Source organism: Littorina saxatilis, linkage group LG3 (genome assembly GCF_037325665.1).
Source record: "Littorina saxatilis isolate snail1 linkage group LG3, US_GU_Lsax_2.0, whole genome shotgun sequence".
Classification (NCBI taxonomy): Eukaryota; Metazoa; Mollusca; class Gastropoda; order Littorinimorpha; family Littorinidae; genus Littorina; species Littorina saxatilis.
Genome location: NC_090247.1, coordinates 16,393,459 through 16,400,798, shown reverse-complemented (window position 1 = coordinate 16,400,798; position 7,340 = coordinate 16,393,459).

The window sequence follows — 7,340 nt, the reverse complement described above, 5'->3', positions numbered from 1 at the left end:
GAGTGTCGCACAGTCGTAGTGATGTATAATGAGTGTCGCACAGTCGTAGTGATGTATACTGTGTGTCACACAGTCGTAGTGATGTATACTGTGTGTCACACAGTCGTAGTGATGTATAATGTGTGTCGCACAGTCGTAGTGATGTATAATGAGTGTCGCACAGTCGTAGTGATGTATAATGAGTGTCGCACAGTCGTAGTGATGTATAATGTGTGTCGCACAGTCGTAGTGATGGATAATGAGTGCCACACAGTCGTAGTGATGTATAATGTGTGTCGCACAGTCGTAGTGATGTATAATGTGTGTCACACAGTCGTAGTGATGTATAATGTGTGTCGCACAGTCGTAGTGATGTACAATGTGTGTCGCACAGTCGTAGTGATGTATAATGTGTGTCACACAGTCGTAGTGATGTAGAATGAGTGTCACACAGTCGTAGTGATGTATAATGTGTGTTACACAGTCGTAGTGATGTATAATGAGTGTCGCACAGTCGTAGTGATGTATAATGATTGTCACACAGTCGTAGTGATGTATAATGTGTATCATACAGTCGTAGTGATGTACAATGTGTGTCGCACAGTCGTAGTGATGTATAATGTGTGTCGCACAGTCGTAGTTATGTATCATTTTTGTCGCACAGTTGTAGTGATGTATAATGAGTGTCACACAGTTGTAGTGATGTATGATTAGTGTCGCACAGTCGTAGTGATGTTTAATGAGTGTCGCACATTAGCAGTGGTGTGTTTTTCGTGTCGTTTATGATTGTAGTGTATTATACGTGTCGCATAGTAGCAGTGGTGTGTTATTCGTGTCGTTTAGGATCTTAGTGTAGTAATCGTGTCGCACAGTAGCAGTGGTGTGTTATTCGAGTCGTTTAGGACATCAGTGTATTATCCGTGTCGCACAGTAGCAGTGATGTGTTATTCGTGTCGTTTAGGATCTTAGTGTAGTAATCGTGTCGCACAGTAGCAGTGGTGTGTTATTCGTGTCGTTTATGATCTTAGTGTATTATCTGTGTCGCACAGTAGCAGTGGTGTGTTATTCGTGTCGTTTAGGATAATAGTGTATTATCCGTGTCGCACAGTAGCAAAGGCGTATTATTCGTGTCGTTTAGGACCTCAGTGTATTATCCGTGTCGCAGAGTTGCAGTGGTTTGTTATTCGTGTCGTGTAGGACCTCAGTGTATTATCCGTGTCGCACAGTAGCAGTGGTGTGTTATTCGTGTCGTTTAGGATCTTAGTGTAGTAATCGTGTCGCACAGTAGCACTGGTGTGTTATTTGTGTCATTTATGATCTTAGTGTATTATCTGTGTCGCACAGTAGCAGTGGTGTGTTATTCGTGTCGTTGAGGACCTCAGTGTATTATCCGTGTCGCAAAGTAGCAGTGGTGTGTTATTCGTGTCGTGTAGGATCTTAGTGTAGTATTCGTGTCGCACAAAAGCTGTGGTGTGTTATTCGTGCTGTTTAGGATCTTAGTGTAGTATTCGTGTCGCACAGTAGCAGGGGTGTGTTATTCGTGTCGTTTAGGATCTTAGTGTAGTATTCGTGTCGCACAGTAGCAGTGGTGGGTTATTCGTGTTGTTTCGGATCTTAGTGTAGTATTCGTGTCGCACAATAGAAGTGGTGTGTTATTTGTGCTGTGTAGGATCTTAGTGTAGTATTCGTGTCGCACAGTAGCAGTGGTGTGTTATTCGTGCCGTGTAGGATCTTAGTGTAGTATTTGTGTCGCACAGTAGCAGTGGTGTGTTATTCGTGCCGTGTAGGATCTTTGTGTAGTAATCGTGTCGCACAGTAGCAGTGGTGTATGATTCGTGTCGTGCATGATCTTAGTGTACTTTTCGTGTCGCACTAAAACAGTGGTGTGTTATTTGTGTCGTGCAGGATATTAGTGTACTTTTCGTGTCGCACTAAAACAGTGGCGTATAATTTGTGTCGTTCAGTAGGAATAAAGTGTTATTCGTCTCCCACAATAGCAGTGGTGTGTTATTCGTGTTGTTAAGAATCTTAGTGTATTATTCGTGTTGCTCTGCAGCAGTGGTGTGTTACTCGTGTCGTTTAGAATCTTAGTGTATTATTCGTGTCGCACAGTAACAGTGGTGTGTTATTCGTGTCGTTTAGAATCTTAGTGTATTATTCGTGTCGCACAGTAGCAGTGATGTGTTATTCGTGTCGTTTAGAATCTTAGTGTATTATTCGTGTCGCAAAGTAGCAGTGGTGTGTTATTTGTGTTGTTTAGGATCTTAGTGTATTATCCGTGTCGCACAGTAGCAGTGGCGTGTTATTCGTGTCGTTTAGGATCTTAGTGTATTATTTGTGTCGCAAAGTAGCAGTGGTGTGTTATTCGTGTCGTTTAGGATCTTAGTGTAGTATTCGTGTCTCAAAGTAGCAGTGGTGTGTTATTCGTGTCCTTTAGGATCTTAGTGTATTATCCGTGTCGCACAGTAGCAGTGGTGTGTTATTCGTGTCGTTCAGGATCTTAGTGTATTATTCGTGTTGCACAGTAGCAGTGGTGTGTTATTTGTGTCGTTTAGGATCTTAGTGTATTATTCGTGTCGCACAGTAGCAGTTGTGTGTTATTCGTTTCGTTTAGAATCTTAGTGTATTATTCGTGTCGCAAAGTAGCAGTGGTGTGTTATTCGTGTCGTTTAGGATCTTAATGTATTATCCGTGTTGCACAGTAGCAGTGGTGTGTTATTCCTGTCGTTTAGGACCTTAGTGTATTATCTGTGTCGCACAGTAGCAGTGGTGTGTTATTCGTGTCGTTTAGGATCTTAGTGTATTACTCGTGTCGCAAAGTAGCAGTGGTGTGTTATTCGTGTCGTTTATGATCTTAGTGTATTATTCGTGTCGCAAAGTAGCAGTGGTGTGTTATTCGTTTCGTTTAGAATCTTAGTGTATTATTCGTGTCGCAAAGTAGCAGTGGTGTGTTATTCGTGTCGTTTATGATCTTAGTGTATTATTCGTGTCGCACAATAGCAGCGGTGTGTTATTCCTGTCGTTTAGGATCTTAGTGTAGTAATCGTGTCGCACAGTAGCACTGGTGTGTTATTTGTGTCATTTATGATCTTAGTGTATTATCTGTGTCGCACAGTAGCAGTGGTGTGTTATTCGTGTCGTTGAGGACCTCAGTGTATTATCCGTGTCGCAAAGTAGCAGTGGTGTGTTATTCGTGTCGTGTAGGATCTTAGTGTTGTATTCATGTCGCACAATAGCAGTGGTGTGTTATTCGTGTTGTTTAGGATCTTAGTGTAGTAATCGTGTCGCACAGTAGCAGTGGTGAGTTATTCGTGTCGTTTAGGATCTTAGTGTAGTATTCGTGTCGCACAGTAGAAGTGGTGGGTTATTCGTGTTGTTTCGGATCTTAGTGTAGTATTCGTGTCGCACAATAGAAGTGGTGTGTTATTCGTGTCGTGTAGGATCTTGGTTTAGTATTCTTGTCGCACAATAGCAGTGGTGTGTTATTCGTGTCGTGTAGGATCTTAGTGTAGTAATCGTGTCGCACAGTAGCAGTGGTGTGTTATTTGTGTCGTGTAGGATCTTAGTGTAGTATTCGTGTCGCACAATAGCAGTGGTGTGTTATTTGTGTCGTGCAGGATCTTAGTGTACTTTTCGTGTCGCACTAAAACAGTGGTGTGTTATTCGTGTCGTGCAGGATATTAGTGTACTTTTCGTGTCGCACTAAAACAGTGGCGTATAATTTGTGTCGTTCAGTAGGAATAAAGTGTTATTCGTCTCCCACAATAGCAGTGGTGTGTTATTCGTGTTGTTTAGAATCTTAGTGTATTATTCGTGTTGCTCAGCAGCAGTGGTGTGTTATTCGTGTCGTTTAGAATCTTAGTGTATTATTCGTGTCGCACAGCAGCAGTGGTGTGTTATTCGTGTCATTTAGAATCTTAGTGTATTATTCGTGTCGCACAGTAGCAGTGGTGTGTTATTCGTTTCGTTTAGAATCTTAGTGTATTATTCGTGTCGCAAAGTAGCAGTGGTGTGTTATTTGTGTTGTTTAGGATCTTAGTGTATTATCCGTGTCGCACAGTAGCAGTGGCGTGTTATTCGTGTCGTTTAGGATCTTAGTGTATTATTCGTGTCGCAAAGTAGCAGTGGTGCGTTATTCATGTCGTTTAGGATCTTAGTGTAGTATTCGTGTCTCAAAGTAGCAGTGGTGTGTTATTCGTGTCCTTTAGGATCTTAGTGTATTATCCGTGTCGCACAGTAGCAGTGGTGTGTTATTCGTGTCGTTCAGGATCTTAGTGTATTATTCGTGTCGCACAGTAGCAGTGATGTGTTATTCGTGTCGTTTAGAATCTTAGTGTATTATTCGTGTCACACAGCAGCAGTTGTGTGTTATTCGTGTCGTTTAGAATCTTAGTGTATTATTCGTGTTGCACAGTAGCAGTGGTGTGTTATTCGTGTCGTTTAGGATCTTAGTGTATTATTCGTGTCGCACAGCAGCAGTGGTGTGTTATTCGTGTCGTTTATGATCTTATTGTATTACTCGTGTTGCACAGTAGCAGTGGTGTGTTATTCGTGTCGTTTAGGATCTTAGTGTATTACTCGTGTCGCAAAGTAGCAGTGGTGTGTTATTCGTGTCGTTTATGATCTTAGTGTATTATTCGTGTCGCAAAGTAGCAGTGGTGTGTTATTCGTTTCGTTTAGAATCTTAGTGTATTATTCGTGTCGCAAAGTAGCAGTGGTGTGTTATTCGTGTCGTTTAGGATCTTAGTGTATTATTCGTGTCGCACAATAGCAGCGGTGTGTTATTCCTGTCGTTTATGATCTTATTGTATTACTCGTGTCGCACAGTAGCAGTGGTGTGTTATTCGTGTCGTTTAGGATCTTAGTGTATTACTCGTGTCGCAAAGTAGCAGTGGTGTGTTATTCGTTGCGTTTATGATCTTAGTGTATTATTCGTGTCGCAAAGTAGCAGTGGTGTGTTATTCGTGTCGTTTATGATCTTAGTGTATTATTCCTGTCGCAAAGTAGCAGTGGTGTGTTATTCGTGTCGTGTAGGATCTTAGTGTATTACTCGTGTCGCAAAGTAGCAGTGGTGTGTTATTCGTGTCGTTTATGATCTTAGTGTATTATTCGTGTCGCAAAGTAGCAGTGATGTGTTATTCGTGTCGTTTATGATCTTAGTGTATTTTTCGTGTCGCACAGTAGCAGTGGTGTGTTATTCGTGTCGTGTAGGATCTTAGTGTATTATTCGTCTCGTGTCGCACAAAAACAGTGGTGCATGATTAGTGTCGTACACTAGTAGTATTATAATTATGAGTGTCGTTTAGTGGGAAGAAAGTATTATTAGTGTCGAACAGTAACAGTAGTACTGTCATTATGATTGTCCTTTAGCAGCAGGTGTATTATCACTGTTTTACTGTAGCAATTATATATAGGTTACACACTCCGAGTTCTGATTATCTTGCATATTTTCCCTCGGGTCGATTTTCAGGTATTACCGAGCCTTTCATATTTTCCCTCGGGTCGATTTTCAGGTATTACCGAGCCTTTGGCGAGGTAATACCTGAAAATCGACCCGAGGGAAAATATGCAAGATATTTAGGACGATGTGTGTAAGCTATTTATCCCATTACTCCGACGTTTTCATTAAAAACACTTACTTTTTCCACTAAAACCTGCCCGTGCCTGTTTTCAGCTTGCCAAAAGCCTCCGCAGTCGAAATTCATGTCAATGAATTCATGCGCAAAGCTAGTTCCCATTTGTCAGCATAATGGACGGCGTCATTCGACTTGTATGTGAACATTCAGTCATTCATATTGCTTATAAAAAGGTCTGCTGTCTGCTTTTACATTTTGAAAGTCATTTAAAAATATCCCTGTGTATATTTGACATCGGCTTTCGTTATACTCAATTCGGCATACCGGGTTTATATTTTTACCAGAATTGCGCACGATAATGGCAGCGCAACAAATTCAGTTCGGGCCGTGCTGGTTTGATCGTTGACCCAAGTCAGTTCGCATGCAGTGTTAGGCCTACTGTTTGTCAGTCGGGGATAGAAATGTTGGCTGTCATCGCGCTGTTCTGTTTCGGTTTTCACACGTGGATCACTTACATATTCAGTCGTCGGGTTTAGGTGAGCCAAAGCTTCAATACTTCGCCTGTAGTAGACGTTAAGCAATAAAGCTTGGAAGTTATATGTCGGCACTGAGAGTCGGTCGCGGTACATCGCTTTTTACTTTGTCCCGGTCTTGAGTTTGAACACCTAAGGTTGGCTACATCTAACACCTCACATCCTCTTCTCTTCCCCATATATATCTTAACTGTATCTCCAACTTCTTTTCGTCTTCTTCTTTTCATTTTGATGCCACTCCCTCATTTGTCGCTGAACCCCGCAGTTTACTCGACTCGGATTCACACAAGCCCGTCTAGCAGACGACAGTTCGAACAGTCTTGAACAGCACGGTTGCAAGCAGATTCAGCTATCAATCGAAGCAATACACTTAAAGCCAAAGCAAATAACCAAATGAGAAAACCTAACGTTTGATTTGACTTCATGGTGACTCTTCTGATAATGTTTTGGGCGTTGGAATGGATCTCAACGGGTTCCCAGCTGCGACAACTTTTCGAGAGTTATGCACCGCAGGCATGCCTTCGACAATCGATGTCAGTTTCAGATTGAGTTTTCAAACTACCAGGTGACTGGGTTGTGTTTTGATTGCTCTCTCTCTCTCTCTCTCTCTCTCTCTCTCTCTCTCTCTCTCTCTCTCTCTCTCTCTCTCTCTCTCTCTCTCTCTCTCTCTCTCTCTCTCTCTCTCTCTCACGGTTCTGTGTAGATGGCTGTCTGTGTAAAAATTAGGGAGTATCGTCCCTTGATCCCTCTCGCGATACTGGTTGAACATGCCTTTGACCATGCAGTCGCTTCAGCCAGCGAAATATCTCGACTCCGCTCTTTAAATCCATGCAGAATGTGCGTATCGTATGAAGTATTCTTTATTTTCTCAATATTGACACATGTAGGCCTGTACCTATACGTGATATTGACTTTGACACCATAAAATATTTCAGTCGTATGTTAAAAAAAGTAGTCCATCTGTAAACTCTGAATATGCAGATGACCTCTATAAATTATTCAATTGTATTCTGAAATCAAAGACAATACCAATGACAGTTGAGATCGAAACTCGGTTGCGATGGATAATTCATATGGTTGCGATGGATAATTCAGAATAATCACCTCCTCAGCTAACAGAGACAAAGAGGCAGGTCATGGGATAAATATTATTAGTGACGTACATTATCAAGTTTATGTAACTTGACTGAATTTAAAATGGGTGTTGATGTATCTTTACATGTTTCATAAATACATTTCTGCTATAAAAAAA